Here is a 19,394-nt window from a genome sequence, read left to right on the forward strand (position 1 = left end):
GATGTTCAAACCCTGGATTCTCAAACCCAGAGGCCACTGAATCGAGTTCTACTAACCCTGAGCTAAGTGGGACATACCCTAAGTGTATTTGACATTTGGATCAGCACTGAGATCTTTCTGGATTGAGTTGATACTGCTTTACAGGGGTCATGTAGGACTGATGTATAATTTTATACTATATCAAAATATATTTAACTTTTGGATTTTTTCTTTATTAATAAACTCAATGGTGGCACTTAAAATTAAACTAATTTGCATAGTAATAGTTTGCCTATTATTATTATTATTTATTTATGTATTTCGTTTGTATCTTTATTTCACAAAATTCACAATGGTTGACTGCACCACCGCAGACAGTTTTACAATGAAAGGCGGTTGCTTGTCTGTTTCTTGCATTCTGTTAAATATTTCTTATTCCTTCAGACTACACCACAAGGACCATTTGACTGTCCCCTCTGGCTTCTGCATCTTGCTTCCAGCGTGAACAGACAGGTAATAACCATTCAGCAGGGCCATTACCTCTTCTAAAGACTATTATCAAAATGGTCATTATACATAATGGAGATTATTACAGGCAGCTTGAGATATTTTTTTTAGATACATCTCTACAGTAAGAGGTGGCCCTTTTTAGCCTCACACATCGGTGGGGATAATATCAGGGCACAAAATACATGGCAAATGTTGCCTTTTATCCAAACTTTCTCAGCTTTTAATGCATTTGCAGTATTGGTTTGTGGATTTAAATAATATTTATCCAACAACTGTGAATTTTAACTATTGATAAATATACTGTAAGCCAAGTGTAACATTTAAAAATATAAAGTTAAAACTCAAGTATAACCATATACTGTGTCTGTGAATTCTCCGTTAGGTTTTGTGTGTTATAATGAGCTGTGGGGCTGTGAGTTAAAAAACATTTCCAGTACAGCAGATTTCCAGGCAATTGTAAGCGTTATGTGAGAGTTTGAGATTAAGGGAATGATTTTTAAAGGGTCTCTTACTGATTTCCAATTTTGCAGGTGCAAATTTGCTGTAACTTGGTCTGCATTTGTCTTTTGTTATATGCCTTTGCATTGCCTGGATAATATTGATATGGGAACATTCAGGTAGAAGAATAATTTGCATGCTCAAAAAGGGTATTATAAGTGGTGATGAATGAATAGAAACTTGACAAAGCACAATATAAGTGCATTTCTATTAGACTTTGTATCTGAACTTAACACAAGAAAGTTACATTTTAAAGCAGTAGCTGAAAAAGGACCTCCTTAAAAGAGAACAGATAGACCCTCCTGCACTCTTTCTAATATAGTTGGTGGGGGTGGGAGGCATCTTATACAATTGTCCATGGCTTAATCACAGTGTCAGGACATGGCAAAGGGGTATTTTCAAGGCTGGGGAACAGTGGTTCAGTACCTAGCAGTTATAGTCCTTCTTACACATTCTTTCTTTCTTTGTATTATTGGCCAAGTTAGAGGGCAGACGTAGGAGAGGTTGGGTTGGGGATATTATTATTCCTATCATCTCAACAAGGAGAGACCATCCATATTTGTACATTTTCCCTGAAATTTCCTGTGAGGGACTTCAAGAAAAGCTTGGATCCAATGTGGCATTATTATTATTACCCTGTTTTTGTCCATACTTGGTGCAGCTGGGTTACATTGCCATTCTGCTTGAAGGATGCCCGTCTCCCTCCCCTTGACAAGAATGTTAATATTTTCATTGGGGTACATACACTCTCTAAAAAAACCTCTGCTTCTAATATCTTCACTCATCTTGCATAGGTAAGTAAAGACTTCATAGCCAAGTCTTTTATTTTCTCTCTCTGGCATGTATCTCATTAACCCCCCCGCTTCCATTTTGCAGCAGACATTTTTAACTGCTCATATACATTGTATTTCTCATCACTTGGCTCTTGCTAAAGTGATGCTTGTTTCTCCCAGTCATGCAGTTCCTTTCCAACCGTAGCTAACGGGGAGAGCAGGGACCTCTGTAATGTGTGTAGAAAGAAGAATAAAATAAGGAACTTGAGCAACAACAGCCATAGCCCAAAAAGTGATCAGAAGAGAACTTACATCCTGAAATAGTATTTTCCAGAAAATTACTTCACTGTTGAAGATTTGAGAAGTTGTTCTTTTTTTTTAAATCCCATTATATCTCTCTAAACCCTGATCCTTTGGGGCAATTTCCCCCAATATCATGGGTGAGGTAATATCTGTTATTGGGCCGGCATCTGTTGGTGAAAAAGACAAGCTTTCAAGCTCCATGGAGCTCTTCTCCAGGCTAAGAAGAGCTCTGTGGAGCTCAAAAGTTTGTCTCTTTCACCAACAGATGTTGGTCAGTAAAAGATATTACCTCACCCACCTTGTCTCTCTCATGACCTGGGACCAACATGGCTACAACAACACTGCAAACGATATTATACACAGACAGGTATGAGTGTTTGAAAGTAGGGGAACATAACCTTTAGTGGCTGATTATAATAAATGTGAGAATAAAGATGGATGAAGAGTTCCCTCCAACTATAGTGACATCTATGCTGCCTCATGAATTATGTGTCAGACAGGGGCGGCTCTAGGCATTTCGCCGCCCCAAGCACGGCGGCACGCCGCGGGGGGCGCTCTGCCGGTCGCCGGTCCCGCGGCTCCAGTGAACCTCCCGCAGATGTGCCTGCGGAGGGTCCGCTGGTCCCGCGGCTCCGGTGGACCTCCCACAGGCATGCCTGCGGATGCTCCATCGAAGCCGCGGGACCAGCAGACCCTCCGCAGGCACGTCTGCGGGAGCTCCACCGGAGCTGCCTGCCGCCCTCCCGGCGACTGGCAGAGCGCCCCCCGCGGCGTGCCACCCCAAGCACGCGCTTGGTGTACTGGGGCCTGGAGCCGCCCCTGGTGTCAGAGCAAGGTTCTAAAGTATCCTCCTCCTTCCCTTTTATTCACTCCACTCTCTTTTCCCGCTCCACTGTCCTGTGGAGATCGAGCAGTGACTGTCACAGTGAATCCAGTCTGTGTGGCCTCAGGAGCGCAAGTCTTTTCCTGTATTTAAATCTCACATGTCGTGGCAATGGGCCATCTGTTACCCGGGATTTTTGATGTTAATAAGTTAATGTGCAGATTGGCAACAATTGGCCAAAAGAGCTATTGGGCTCAAAAAATTCACTGACAATAAGATATGAAGGTAAATGTCATCAAAAAACATTTCCACTCTGGGGATGGCTGTGGTAAATCATCTGAATTGTGATTCTTCAAAGAAGATTACTGTATGTACCATGAATAATGCTTCAGTCAAATATTGATTTGGGTGGGGGAGGAGGGATTGTTTCCCTCCAGACTACGTGCGTGCCAAAAATCATAGATTTGTCGTTAGGGCCCCAAGAAATAGCTGAGAAGAACCCTGTGAATGTGGGGGTTAAAGGTGGCCCAGAGCTCTCCCCTAGCCCTGGGGCTGCTTTCCGAGCTGGAGAAACTAGAACTGAGGCAATGCAAATGGGGGCTTGATGTCACCTTTGCAACCTGTAGGGTTCCTCTAACTTATGCTGGCTCCTAACGATTGCTGGGGCTGAAACCACCACCAGTCCAGTCTAGCAGCATCTTTTCCTCACATCCTGTACATCAGCAGCAGGGGGTGATGACTTTGGCCTCCACGCCAATTCTGTGTCATGGCAGGATCCCCCAACACTGATGTGATCCTGCCATGGCTAGACCCACTGACTTTATGGCCAGAATACTCTAGTGCAGGCGTGGGCAAACTTTTTGGTGTGAGGGCCACATCTGGGTATGGAAATTGTATGGGCCATGAATGCTCATGAAATTGGGGGTTGGGTTGCAGGAGGAGGTGAGGGCTCCAGCTGGGGGTGCTGGTTCTGGGGTGGGGCTGGGGATGAGGGATGCAGGAGGGTGCTCCAGGCTGGGACCGAGGAGTTCGGAGGGTGGGAGGGAGATGAGGGCTGGGTCAGGGAGTTGGGGTGTGGGAGCAGGTCAGGGTGCAGGCTCCAGGCGGTGCTTACCTCAAGCAGCTCCCAGAAGCAGCAGCATGTCCCTCCGCCGGCTCCTATGTGGAGGCGCAGCCAGGCAGCTCTGCGCGCTGCTCTGTCCACAGTCGCTGCTCCTGCAGCTCCTATTGGCCAGGGTTCTCAGACAATGGGAGCTGCAGGGGCGGCGCTCGGGGTGAGGACAGAGTGCAGAGCCCCTGGCTGCCCCTATGCATAGGAGCTGGAGGGGGGACATGCTACTGCTTCCAGGAGCTGCGCGGAGTGGGACAAGCCACCGACCCCACTCCCCAGCTGGAGCGCTGGAGTGGGGAAAGCCCTGGACTCTGCTCCCTGGTGGGAGCTTGAGGGCCAGATTAAAACATCTCGAGGGCCAGATGCGGACCCTGGGCTGTAGTTTGCTCATCCCTGCTCTAGTGGTTTCGTCAAAGGGCTGACCAAACCCACGATCTAGCCTTTAACTTAGCCAAAGGTTTTTGGGGTGGGGGCAGGAGGAGAAGAGAGAGTACAGTGGAAGCTGCATCTTAACATAAATAGGAGTAATTAATTTTCAATCAACAGGTCTGTTTGAGTCTGAGGGGGGTAAGATATTTAATGTAACTAGATGGACAGCCAAGCCTGGTAGAGCCTGTCTATCCTTTAGACAATGGTGCAGAAGCTGTAAACTCTCAGCAGCTGGTGTGTTAGTTTGCTGGTTTACAGCATCCTTTGGCTCTGAGGGGAAAAAAGGAGAGAGAGAGAGGGAGAGCGAGAGAGAACCTGCCAGCTATTTGTGAAGTAAATGTTCCCATTTCTTTTAAAATACAATAGCGAGTGTAATTTTGTCACATGCATCTGTTGCTATCACCTCTCACTTTGTGCTGAAGTACTCACCAGAGCATTTACAGAAGTGATTCTTCCTCCCACCCCTGACATCTGCCACTGAAAATGCTGCATTATTCATCAGCGTGCTAATGGCAGGTGATGAGATCTTTTCACGCTACATCCCTCTCAGTAGGTGTTTATTACTCTGTTCACCAGCAGCCCTGCTATTACTGTGGGGCCAGAAGAACTCTACATACTCGCTTGACAGGTAATGGGAAACGTGCTCTGCTCACTTGGCTCACAAGTGCAGATGAAGGTTATTACTAGGGCAGCTGCAATATCATGGGTGCAAAGATGACGGTCACTTTAAGTGAACAGCTTAATTTTGGAAATCCGTACAAATCATGTCAGCACCATGATAATCCATCTTCTTTACCTTCTATCATTTCAGCAGTCATCATGCTGTAATAATTTTCTCCCGCTTCACCTGTGGTCCCTATGAATAACAGAGTGGGGAGAGAGGGGAAAGCTGAAGAAGAAGATGAGTTTGGCTTAGTGTCTGATGATCACACCGGTGAGGAATTTATCTCTGTCTAGTAAGCAGGATGATGGTGTGCGTGCGTGTGTGTGTGTGTGTGTGTGTTGACGCGCACACACAGAGGAGGGGAGAGCCTTGCAACGAGGGACAAGTGCACTTGTTCAATTAAAAAAAACAGCTTGACAAGCAAGGCAGTGTTTCTAATGATCTGTCTGAAGTCTTGTGACAAAAATTACGGAACACAAACATGCCAGAGCACAGAAGCAATTGAAGAAGGGGAAATTACTGTTACTCCAGAGAACTCAGTTCACTAACAAGCTTCCCTTAGGTTGCTCTTTCTTCCAGGTTTGATGCATACACACACGACACAGTACTCAGTAACCAAAACGAGGAAAAGGCAGACATTTTTTGTAGGTTAAAGACAAAAAGTCCCACTGTCATATAAGCACAGAATGCTTCATGCTTCAATATGCCCCCTAGAAAACAGAAGGCAACCAGGCTTTGAAGAAATAACTAGTGTCCATTTATTCGAGAGAAGTGCTGGGTTGCTAGGGGCATGCAATCTCATCCCCCCACCTCCCCCACACACACACCAGAGCTGGTCTTACAAACAATACTAGTTGCAGTTTTTGCTTTATTTTCACTTATGGTGGCCACTCACAGAGCCCCAGAATTCCAGACATTCTGGTATTCTGGGAATGGTGTTGGCCTGCCCCCACCTGTGTGAACTCCACTGTGCATGTGAGGTCACACTGACGGGATGGCATATTCTTCAAAATGGCATTCCCCATCTGATGCTGGACAAAACAACATCTGGTTTTGTCTCAGTATCAGATAAGGAACAAACCTCAGAAATCAGGCCTGTCCAGCTTACACCCAGCTAATGGCTTGCCTATTTTTACTGCATAATTATTTGCAACTATTTTTTTCCTGCAACTCTTACAGCTGTATAAAAAAAGTCTTGGAATTAACAAGGACACCTAACATTTCTATTTCAGCCTGTTGTGGTTTCTTTTACCATTAGAGTATTTGGCCCTCTTTTGCCCCAGTGATAGCTGCAGGTCCTTCTGGGGCATAGAGGATAGTGAAAATTCTCACTTTTTTTTTTGGTGTCAGTGGGAAATCAATTCAGTGATGTTTTGCATTTTCCCACAGGTGTTATCAAGCTTGTTTCCTATTTCATTTTTTAACTTCTATAACAGGGATTGGCAACCTTTGGCGACCTCCTCCACCCAGGTCAACTGGGTCAAGAGCTCTGTCCTGATGGTCGGGGATGGGTGGCAGGCAAGCTCTCTCCCATCCATGCTTCGGTGGAGTGCGGGTCCACTGCTCTATCTTGGCATTTACCTTTCCACCACGCATCGTTCTCCACCGGAGAACTGGCAGGATTTAGAGGCCAGGGTGGGTGACCGGTTGCGGAGATGGACAGGACTGCTCTGGTGCCTTTCCGTGCGGGAGAGGGCACTGGTGCTTAATCAGCTAGTCCTGTCCATGCTCTGGCACGGGATCAACACCCTGAGCCTGGACCAGGGGATCCTGGCCTGGCTCCAGAGGTTGGCTCTGGAGTTCTTCTGGCCAGGACTGCACGGGGTCTCTGCAGGGGTTCTGAGTCTTCCTCTGGAGGAGGGAGGACAGGGCCTGGCTAGACACTGTGAAAGTGGCTATTCTTCACCATCTGGGAGTGTCCCCAGACAGATATTGCCATCAATTTTCCAGTCAGAACATTTTCCTTCCGGACAATTCTAGCCTCACTTTGCTTTTCAGGTTATCGATAGGTGCACCCCATTTCCTAAGCCCCTTTGAAGTGATACCCACCCACGGTCACTGAATACTTCCAGAAATACCAGATTTGCTATCTCCAAGGGGAAATAACAATACACCAGCTTGTTTGATTCAACAGAGGATCAGCTCCTGTATAACACCACTGCACTGAAATACATTTATAGTGAAAACAATCATAAGTTTAATATCAAAGGTTAAGATTTAAGAGAGAGAGTAAGGATAATGGAAACAGGTTACATATAAAAGAAAATCCATACACAATTTATAGAAACTAACCTTAACTTGTAACAGGCTAACTGTCTGTCTAAAAGCAGTCTTATCTCCCCTAAATGTCCTGTACAGTTCTTTCAGCCAAGACTGGTTGGGATCTCAGTTTCATGAGTACAATTATACTGCCTGATTACCTCCTTACATGCAATATAAAGATATTTTCTTTTGCCTTATCCCCCAAAATCCATTGTGTGTCCCTGGAGTCAGGATGATCCCTGGGGTTTATTCCCTAGTGTGCTGATTTTCATTTGAGGTCACATTCTCATGTTGACTTTGTATGCAAATAGGGCTTCCATTGTGTTGGCTGACCATGCTTAATTTACATGTGAACTGAAGCAGAGAGGTAAATCATAGAATATCAGGGCTGGAAGGGACCTCAGGAGATCATCTAGTCCAACCTCCTGCTCAAAGCAGAATCAATCCCCAGGCAGATGTTTGCCCCAAATCTCTAAATGGCCCTCTCAAGGATTGAACTCACAACCCTGGGTTTAGCAGGCCAAAGCTCAATGCATCCTTTGTCTCACAGAACCTGATTGTCAATGCTGCCTTGGTTCTGACTTTTAGGAACATATTTTCAGGGTGCATAGGTGTGTGTGTGTGTGTATACACATATCTTCTGACACGGCATTTGTACTTACATTTCCTGATATTAATGACCAGTGTGATCTTGGCTTTCATTTAAGACTTACATGATATCCTTTATGGATAAACTCTAGGAAAGAAGTGTGCTACGTGTAGTGAGTTTGTTACAGCTACAGAACACCAATGTTATATACGCCATCATGTGCCAGCAATGCCCCTCTGCTATGTACATTGGCCAAACTGGACAGTCCCTATGTAAAAGGATAAATGGACACAAGTCAGATATTAGGAATGGAAATATACAAAAACCTGTAGGAGAACACTTCAACCTTCCTGGCCACACAATAGCAGATTTTAAGGTAGCCATCCTACAGCAAAAAAACTTCAGGACCAGACTTCAAAGAGAAACTGCTGAGCTTCAGTTCATTTGCAAATTTGACACCATCAGCTCAGGATTAAACAAAGACTGTGAATGGCTAGCCAACTACAAAAGCAGTTTCTCCTCCCTTGGTGTTCACACCTCAACTGCTAGAAGGGGGCCTCATCCTCCCTGATTGAACTCACCTCGTTATTTCCAGACTGATTCTGGCCTGCATATTTATACCTGCCTCTGGAAATTTCCAATACATGCATCTGACAAAGTGGGTATTCACCCACGAAAGCTTATGCTCCAATACATCTGTTAGTCTATAAGATGCCACAGGACTCTTTGTTGCTTTTTACAGATCCAGACTAACACGGCTACCCCTCTAATTGTTACAGAACAGTGAATCCTTTTCCAGTTGACTTTGATGGGTTCTTAGGGTCACATGCCCTGGTCCAGCTGGGTGGCAAACAGTATTCATTTCAGAGGTCTCAGGGTATTCCCAGATGTTTGTTTGGGAGACCTTACTCAACCCCCAAATCCTCCAATATGATGACCCAGTGCATGTCACCTGTGTACATGGAGACATTTACTCCTATTCTACCACCGTTACTAAGCACACTCTTTTAAGAAAGAAGCAGTGCTCAACACAGCACTGACATACATTGTGGAAGTTTAAAAATTCTTCCCCAGTCATCATCTGTCTCATGGTAGGTGGAGGCCATGTTTACATGATGAAGTTTGGTTGGCATAGCTGTGTCAGCTAGTGGTGTGAAAAAAACACACACACTAGCTGACATAGGTACATGTGCAACCCCCTCTCCCCAGTGTAGATGTAGCGTAGAGCCAAAGTGCTTCCATTGGCAAAGCTAATGTCATGCGCAGAGCTGGGTTTCACTATGCCAACAGAAACTCCTTCTGTTGGTATAAGCTGTATCTATGAGGGGGCCGTTCTGGTATAGCTATACTGGCAAAGCATGTGTAGCATAGACAAGGCTTGAATAAGGATTGTTATCCCCCAGCTCTCCAGTGACACACCATGAAACTCTCAAGAAGACTGTGGCATCAATCCTGGGATACTTCTGAGAAAAACTGGTTGGAATTTTTTCATAAAAATGCATTTTTGAATAAAAATGCCATTTTCATCAAAATTGACATGTTTAGAAAAACATATCTATTTCAACAACATTTTGAAATGAAATAATGAAGCATTTTCATAATGCTGAAATGGCCCATTTTAGCATTTTCAGAATGGAACATTTTGATTTTGGTTTTGAAAAGTCTTTTGAAATCAAAATTAATTGTGCTTTTTTTTTATAATTTTTTTGAAAGTTTTAGAAAGTCAAAGTTGGAGTGCAATGTTTTGATTTCATTGAAAGAAAACATTTCAATAATCCTGAAACAATTGTGTTTTCAGAATTTCATTTCATGGGAAATTCTATTTCATTTTTTTCCCATTCCAAAATGGAAAATCTGGTTCCTGCCCAGCTCTATTTCTGAGTAGCTTTATGACACTTTTATGAACCTCCAAATTCTGGAAGTGGCCAGGGACCAGATCAGACCTTGTTGTATGTTAGAGCAGCCTCTATCTTATGCTTGGATGCCTATGACTCAAGGGGACATCCTGGGAGCAGATGTCCTGTCTACGCTGCTTTGACCTTCCCTTCAGCTATGCTTCCTGAAGTGGGGTGGATAAGTGGGGGCAGAAGTGGTGTAGGACTGCACTACCCAGGGATTTCCTCATGTTTGTATAACTACTTTACAATACCAGAGCACCATAAAGCAGCTATAATGGGGCTAAGGATCTGGTTTTGTATCTCTGCTTTTGTATCCAGCTTCCACCAGTATCTTTTGCACTTTATATAAGGAGGACTTAAGCCAAAATATAACACATTTTCCAAAACAAGGGACCTACTGACATTTGCAATGGAAGGAGGTTTTGGTGGGATTTGATCCATTACAGAGCAAAGTCCCCACTGTAGCATGTCTACACTTGGTGCAGATTTTGCATATCCGCATTAAGTAAATTGCAACAACTGTTGCACCCACCACATTGTTATCCTGCGATCAAGTTAATGTTGTATCTAATATTTTTGTGGCCACACAGCACAGTGCTGTTTCACAGCAAGCACTCAGCCTTCTGGTCAGATGTTCCAGGGTGCTTGCTTCCACTGCTCTGCTGCATGCTTTCTGGAATTTTATTATGCTCTTTATTTTCAGATTTGTACCTGAAAGCAGTGGAATTCTGGGGTTTCTAGTCAACCAGACTAATTCCCATGATTCCTCTTGTTTCACCCCATCATCCTTACTGTTTCCAGCACCACTTTTAAAGCAAGCAGCATAGAGGAAGCATGGGAGAGCATTGCAATCCTCACAGCCACGAATCTAAACAGACTGATGGTGTAATACCTAAAGTAGTGCAATGACTGTAATTTGGGTGATAAGGGCACCTGAGGAGGAGGAGGAGGAGGAAGTTGAAAACAATCAGACACTTCTCCTATATCTTTTGCTGGAGCAGATTCACTTTGTGGAGAGCCAGTTCTGACCATGGCAAATTATTTTAGATACTCTCTTGGAGCTCTGAACAGAGCTCACTCACCCTAAAACTGCAGACTGTCCCAGTAGTGTGAGAGCTCCCCTCAGTGTGGAGAAACACATGGTTATAGCTCTCTGGAAGCTCACTACCCCCAGTTGTTGATCAGTTTGATGTTGGTAAAATAATCATTGGGGCTGTTGTAATGGAGGTCTGCACCACTATCCAGGAAGAGCTGTCCCCCTGGGGTCATAGACTATGCAATGTGCAGATGGCTACCTATGGCTTTGCATGGTTGAGGTTTCCTAGTTGTATAAGGGCCATTGATGGGACACACGTGCACAATATTTGTCCCCCACACCAGGCATCACAGTTAATCAACAGAAATAGGTATTTCTCCACGGTGCTGCCACGCCTAGTTGATCACCAATATATATATGGAGTGATCTATAAAAGTCTGAGCAGGTTTTCAGCGTATCTGGATTGATTTGGTCAAAATTTTGTAACAGGTTAGGTGCTGAAAAAGTTGGTAACAATGTATAGGGCAGATCCAAAAGAACAGTTAGCCTATCTAGTCAATAGTCTGGGGACTTATTTTATTGTAATGTGATTTAAATATAGAATTTTCATTTTGAACAATATGACATATTCCTTTCTATGTCTGAGGAATAAACAGTCTTATGAAGGGACTCTTGTAGAATGTGTGTTGTGTTCCATTTCATAATCTTTTGATGTGGTTTTCACAGGGTAGTTTTAGTGAATTTTTCTGGAAGAAATAACTTTTTTGGGAGGTAGGGGAAAATGGCAATAATGCTGGTGGCATTGCTCTAGAAGAAAGACTGCAGCCTTCTCTGTGGCATTGATTAATACACTGTCACATTCACCTTTCTCTGCCTCCTTCAAGAGGATGGAGATACATTGTTTCAGAGAGTTGTAGTCAGACAATTCCCCTAAGAAATGACAGTCAATGACAATTAATCTTAGATTAAACAAAAGAAGTAGTTATTGACAGTTTATAGAAGAGAAAACAGAATATTTTCTCATACGATGTTAGATGTTAAACACCTGATACAGAGACAATGCAATATCCTTGCACTTACGATATTTTTATCCCAAAGTTCAAAACCATTGACCTTGCTCCTCATATGATAGAAATTGCTTGGTCTGTTAACACCCAAACCTGTCTTTCTCTCCACTCAACCTATCATAAGGTATGTACACACTGCAATTGAAGGTGTAATTGCAGCTCATGTAAGCACACCCATGCTAGTTTTAAGCTAGCAAGTGCAGTTAAAAATAGTGGTGAAGACATGATAGCACAGCCACTGGTGTGGGCTAGGAACATGAGTATGTACCAGAATTCCAGACAGGCTTGACCAGCCCATACTGAAGTTTGCACTGCCATGTCTTCACTGCTATTTTTAGCTGCAGAAGCTAGATGAAAATTAGTGAAGGTATGCCTTATATGAACTGCAATCACACCTCTGATTTCAGGGTAGACAGACCCATCGTTACATAAGGCAGTGACATGGTTCCTAAGAGAACTAAAAATACATAGCTATATACTCATATGTAACTTGCATTTTTTTTCCACACAGTTACACACTGCATCCTACCTTTTCAGGATCTAAAACAGAATTATGTACAAGCCCTGCTGCATATGTACTCATGTAAGTGACTATTAAAAATGGTTTTACCTGTAGTGGTGGTAATAAAATAATCCCTCCCTGAGCCAACCCAACATTCTCAGCACAATAAGCAAGTCAGAATAAGTCTAATCAACACTGTGCTTAAAACCTCTTTGGCAGCTGGTGGTCTTGTTAGATTAGTGCTTCCCACCTTGCAAACACCAATTCTGGGGAACCTGTTAGCAACAATAGGAATTTTTTCCTAAATTTTCCCTGGTATAAACAAGGACCCTGAGAGCAAGAACAGGGGAGGGGCACTAGACACTCCACAATGGACAGGGAGGGGTGAGAGAAGGACCATGGATTCATCCCTCCTTCTATATTGGCTGGCAGACTACAAACAGCCCCAAAGCAATCCTACTATACTTCCAAAAGTTGGTAGAAGTGGTCTTTTTCAGTGCTGCTCCCAGGCATTCTACTTCACTCTGCGCTCTGCAAGCAGAATGCCTCCCATGGAAAAGAACATCCTCCCTCTATGGCTCAGAGCTCGGATAGAACTCAAATGTTAGGTGACTTTACTTCCACTAATTCAATGGGATTTGGATCGAGCCATTGTGATGTACTGCAGACAAGTTTCCACCAGGGTAAAATAAGACCATTTCTGTGAACTTAAAAAAATACTTCTTGCAGTGACACTTGTTATATTATTCATCGAGTTATGACTATGTGGTAAAATGTCATAGCCATTATTAACAACAGCAATAAAACAGTACAATTTAAAAAAAAATAGGATTAGACTCTGCTACTGTTACACTGCGTAATACTCTGCTCCTCATGGAATCCTTACTTTCTCCATAGGAGAAAGATTTGACTCAATGTGAAAAAAGGTGTCAAAATCTAGACTTACTTTTTAATTTGGGTTCCATTTGAAAGAGCTGGTTGTTGCTTTTTGACCATCATAACTAATTACTGCAATTTGTGTAAACATTCCCCTTTCCTTTCCTTTCCTTTCCTTTCCTTTCCAAGTATGGGTGATAAACCTTTTTCCCTGGCAGAAGGATGAATGTGATTTAAAAAAAAAAAGTTAATATTATTTCCTAATGCAAACTTCCCTATCCCTTATCATTTTACATCTTTCAGCTGGAGTTTGTTTTTGAACCAGTAGCTCAGTGATTCTCATCCTTGTCCACAATGCAACTCCTTTATCTACTTTGGGGCCTCAGCAGGATGCCTCTCCCATCTAACCAGGACCTCACTCCTGTTTGCAATAATATGAAGGCCAGTCAGTTTGTGATCCCTGTGGGGGACAGCTTTTCTATTTCATTTGTTTATAAGGAGTGTTTTCCATTGAGATATCCAATTTACTCATCAGAATAATAGAATAGGTTCATTATTTCTGCAAATTTAAAGTAGCGTTTTGATGGAGTCTGATTCTCCACACACCCCAAGTGCATTTTTTGCTCATTTGGGGCCTAATTCATGAAAGTTCTGTTTAGCTCATGTAGGGTGAGATAATCAAAAGCACTCAACTGGAATTTTGCCTTTGATTTTAATGAGAGCAGAGTTAAGGCCAATGCTGAACACTTTTGTAAATCGCATTCATAGGCCCTGAGACAGCAAAAACTTCTGCATGAGGTTAATGGACTTCAGTAGAGCTGCTCATAATGCACAAAGCTAAGAATGAGGGTATGTCTTTGCAGGATTGGTAGCATAATGTACAAGTCACCCGTTACCCAAACTGATTTTTCTCAGGAGGCTGTGAGGATTTGTGTGCCCTTCTATGTTTCTGAAAATATTGTAGACTCTGGTCCCTAACAAAAATATTTTCTTCATATGTTAAAAATGTCTTCTTCAACTTTTGTGATGACAGCTACCTTATATCTAGCACTTTGATATAAGAACAGTGAAAAATGGATGGTTTTGCATTATTTTCCTCTTTTTGCCCATATTTTTTCTTTCTTTTTTATTATTCCTAAATTTATCTTTGATGAGTAAAAGCTCTGGAGGAGCAGGCTCAAAGTGGCTGTCAAGCAGATTTTTCCCAAAGTAAAAGGTGCTGACAGACAAAAGTACTCTGGCAAGAAAAATTTATAACCAAATATTCCACAACAGAAAAGGGGCAAAACCACCTCACATACTAAATGCCAAATCTCAAGCATATTTGCTCCAGTGCTGATTCAATGGCAAAATAACTTTCAAAATGTTTTATGGTCCAAAACAGCTATAAAGTAGCTACACTTGTCATTTTAGTAGACTAAAATCAGAGTTATACTAATATTCAGTGGGGTGACAGCAATATATTATCTTGTCAAGCAGGGGATCTGAGTTTGCAGCAATACATTGTCGGTTAGAGATAAAAGCTGTAAGGAAAGTGCATTTAATTACATTAATAATAATAATAATTGTAAGATAAACTATAAAACTAGTTTGATTATATAAAATATTATCTGGCAATGACCAGTAAGCATATACTAAGTGAATGTCATCATTTCAATATATCACATAGCTCTTATTTACACAGAGGTTTTTTTTTCATACTAGAAACTCTATCAATTTAAAAAATAGTCAATTAAAAAAAGTCAATTAAGGTAGCATCAGGTACTCCATTTGTCCCTGGATTTCCTGCTAATTTTTCTGTTTTTTCCCCCCACAATAATATTTTCCTAATTTTTGGCTCTGATTCCACAAAGCATTTAAGAATGGATAAATTTAAGTTTGACTTCAATGAGATTAAAGCACATGCTTAAGTACTTTTCTGAACATGGCTGAACTTGACCACATATTTAAAGTGAGGAATGTGCTCAAGTGTGTTGCTGAATCAGGGCTTTTAAAAAGAAAGTCTCACAGGCAGCAGGGACACTAACTATGGCTCTGATTCTGTAAAGAGCTGTACAAATTTACTTCAGTGAGACTGTGCGTGTGTGTGTGTGTGTGTGTGTGTGTGTGTGTAAGGATTGAGACTAGCTGTATAGGACCAGAATTTCCATTTCACAGGAAAATATGTGATTTTAAAATTTGTTTTTGTTCCAAATTAGAAAGAAAACAAAGAACTCTGACATTTTCCAAAATATAATTTTTTAAAAAATTGTTTCAGGTCAATAAAAATGTTTAATTTCAATTTTGACTTTTACTTTTTAAAATATTTTATAATATAAACTAAATTTTGAAATGAAACATCTCTAATTTCTTTCAGTATTTTGTCCTCAGTTGTTACTTATAAAGATGAGAGAAAGACGATTTTTAAATTGACATTGTCCCTTTAAACAACGCTAACTATTAAATACTAACTGCTGAGTGTGATACTGAATTTTAGCCAAGAAGCAGCAACCTTATTTTAGATTTCTAGTGGCTTCTTTAACATGAAAGGGCACACTGAAACTTTCTAAAACTGCTCGATTGTTTCTTGCTTCTACTTCACTTGTCCAAAGTGAGAATTATCCCAAAATAAGATGCATTCATTTTCAACTACTGGTTTTCACATTAAATAATAAATGAGTCTCATTATTAATTATGCTGCAGTAGTACTCAAAATGTGCTAGATTCTGGGCAGACATGTAGTAGACCTTGTCCCTTTCCAAAATAATTTAAAATCCAAATGACAAATAACAAAAGGGAGAAGGAAAGGTTACTAACATGCAAGCAGAGTGTGTATGTGTCTGTCTTATCTATACACACACTATTCCTACTACCTATCACTTATTAGCTAACTAATGTCTTGTAGATATCTCAAATGCTGTGTGTCTTTAAATGCGAGAAGCCATTGGCTTTGCTGATCAGCCCAAGATGGGCATTTCATACTCAGAGGTGGCATGGAAAAAAGCACAGAGATGGTTGTAGAAAAAGAAGACAGTGTCTTGAGGCTGGCATCACTGGCTGAGTTATCAGGGTGAGGATGCAATAAATGTTGTTTGTTTTGTAGAACACTTAATATGTTGTTCATATAGGTAACTGGATTCACATTATGTCTATGTTCTAGGCAACAAATCACCTTTCCGATCTTCCCAGTTTGAAAGACCAACAGTGTCAAGAGTTCTCCAGAAAAATTACTGTGGTTACAATGCTGGATACAGTGAAACAGGGAATAGGATAAGGTGTCTTTATGTGCAAACATCTCTTATTGATTTAAAAAACCAGCCTGGCAAAATACAGAGTAGATATTTAAAATGTGCATAGTGCATGAAATTACCTCACATTACGGGTAATGTATGCCTTGTAGCAATTATGTCACTTATGCTTACACTAATTAAGTGTTGATGTGTGAGCACTAAGTTGCAATGATGTTGTTAACTAATGTACATAAATATTCCCTTTAAACTGTAATTGCACTTTGCCATAACTTGAAAGGAGGCATGCTCAATTTGGAAGTACTGCATATAGTTCTATATCTTAAAACAGGGATTACAAACTTCAGTCTGCCAGAAAATACAACACTTGAGTCTCATATTTTAAGTAAAAGGGAGAAAAATTCCTTTTGTCATGGATGTTATAATTTACAATCCTGTCAAGAACATTTACATATTCCCCAAATTACAAGGACAGCAGTGATGTGCAGGGTGAACCAGTTCAACCTATAGGGACTGAATTTCCAAAACCTGAAGGATGCAATGTGACTTAATCCACAGTTTATCCCCAGTAGACATTAACGGCACTGCATTTCTGTCAAAAGAACAGAGCTGATCAGGGGAAAATTTGTTGTGTTCCACCCATTTGCTGAACTCAAGATTTATGATGGCCTCAAGTTAATGTGATTTTATTTTTAACATTAGACCTCCAATCCCTGTTTTTTCCCCTGAAACTGAGGCTGAAGTAGAATCAGAAGGGTATGTGTCATCCAAAATTGCCTTTCTAACCAATGCAACTACATTGCTTTGAAGCCTGGAGTGCACAGAGTACTGCAGTCCTATGAGACACATTAGTCTAATTTTGAGCTTGATAATAACCACCTTCTGAAAATGGTCAGGTTATGTGCTAAAAATATTCCTCTTTGTGCTAAGAACAAAAGAGATACCAGTGCCCTTTATGGCACATAGAACAAAGTTTATTGACTCCACTCTAAGAGGAAAACGAGCAGAGAAAATAATGTTCTTATAATTATAAGCAGCACCATCTGGGGTAACAACTGCTATTCAATAAACTTCAATTACATCTACAAACACAATCCCGCCTAGGAAGGAAACAGGAAGGTTTTATGTTAAATGGGGGGAACTATTTTAAATCTAGTCCCTATCCTCAGTAGAAGGATGGGTTCAGTTTGCTTCAATTCAGGAAAGCATTTCTGTTCAGAAAAGCAACTAACCACATGCTTAACTTTAGCACTTGCTTAATGCTAAGCATCTGTTTAACTGCTATCCTGAACAGAGATCGACTAAAACACATGCAAAAGAGCTTCCTTGAATCGGGGCCTATATGGTTTGTAGTTATAATGCAGGGCAAGGCAAACAGAAAAATTGCTGCTTGCATTTGGAGCTTGTTGATTCAAATGCTATTGACTAGAATTGGTTGGAAACTTTTTGACTAAAGAGTTTTTCATGGAAATGTGCCATTTTATCAACACTGAAACATTCAACGTAAATATTCAGATTTCTACTAAAGTTTCAATGGGACATTTTCTCAGGTCCAGGGTGGACTATTCCTTCAGAATAGTTATGTAAAAACAAAATGACCCTTTTATTAAAATATTTTCAGGTAAACAATGGTGCCTTTAAAGGATACAGTCTGAGGTGAATAAGAAGACTGAGCAACTCCGACAGCCACAGAAACCAAAGCAATCTAACATAGTGCTACAGGTAACTCTATGGGCCTTGTATAAGATGAATGTTAAGTATTAGTCTGGATACCATGTGTACAGTTACCACTCTAACCCAATTTTACTGCTAGAATTTCTGCTGCTGTTGGTACTGTAGCCAGTATCACTTGCTGTCCTGCTAAAAGATTACTCAAAGGAAAAATTAAAATATCTTGGCTACTACCAGATGAGTGATGTGTAAATTGCAAAATACTCAGCACTAAAAAGAAAAGAAAACATTAACATGAACCTTTTCAACCTCAATCAAATTTCAGTTCAGCTTTTGAGTTTTGGTAAAGATTAGGGTCAGAATTTATTTGTTCCAAACGGGCTCACTTACATTTTGTGTTTCACTGATTGTGACGTAAAAAGTTTTTTAAGTCTTATCCCATGGCAGTATTAAAGTAGAAAACAGTGTGTTTTATTCCGTTACTGCAGTGTCTTTGGATGCCCAGGTGTGGCTCATGGGAACTGAGTAGTTTATGAGCACTTCAGTAGCACTCACTGTATTCTGTGTTGTAGAAACCAGCCAGAGCGGCACAGTATATAGGTAACTAGACCTTATATGTTGCATATTTTGGACCCTACTGTGTCTTTGTGGTTACTTCATATTGTTATTGGTTTGTAAAGGGCAAATATTGGTGTGGAGTCCCCACTCCACAGACCAGTGCTGTGAAATCTTGCCCTGCCTAGGAGCCATGATTGGTGGGGGAAAGAACAAACATCAGCTGGCAGCTCTACCCTCACAGACCTCTGGTTGGCTAGAGAGACAGCAGGAAATCCTGCCAGCTCTACTGTGATTGGAGAGGAGAATATGTGTTCTCTGACAGAGCAGTGCAGCCTCTACTGCTGCAGGGACCCAGCAGGCAGAGAATCTGAGCTGCAGGCTGGGAGAACAGGCCCAGAGAGCAGCTTGAGTGTGTAGCTCCTGTGAGCCTGTATCATATACAAGAATTGGCCAGAGCCCACAGGGAAGGAAACCCCTGATTATGACTGAGAGACTGATGTAGAGGGGCACTGGCACTGTCTGATGATAAAGGCGAGTTGCTGCTAAAGCTGAGTATTACTGATGAAGATGTTGGAGTGATGGTTTCTGGGTCAATTCCTACCTTTCCAAAGGAGGCAG

General features: G+C 41.6%; 1 long non-coding RNA gene across 1 annotated transcript; it reads left to right on the plus strand.

Annotated features, from left to right (window-relative positions):
• The first annotated feature begins 417 nt into the window (after positions 1-417).
• LOC120408459 lies at positions 418-18,269 on the plus strand. Its single transcript, XR_005600709.1, has 5 exons — positions 418-492; positions 5,238-5,360; positions 12,454-12,525; positions 16,205-16,369; positions 18,169-18,269. It is a non-coding gene; the product is annotated as an uncharacterized LOC120408459 (long non-coding RNA).
• Positions 18,270-19,394: the final 1,125 nt, after the last annotated feature.

Source organism: Mauremys reevesii, linkage group 6 (genome assembly GCF_016161935.1).
Source record: "Mauremys reevesii isolate NIE-2019 linkage group 6, ASM1616193v1, whole genome shotgun sequence".
Classification (NCBI taxonomy): Eukaryota; Metazoa; Chordata; order Testudines; family Geoemydidae; genus Mauremys; species Mauremys reevesii.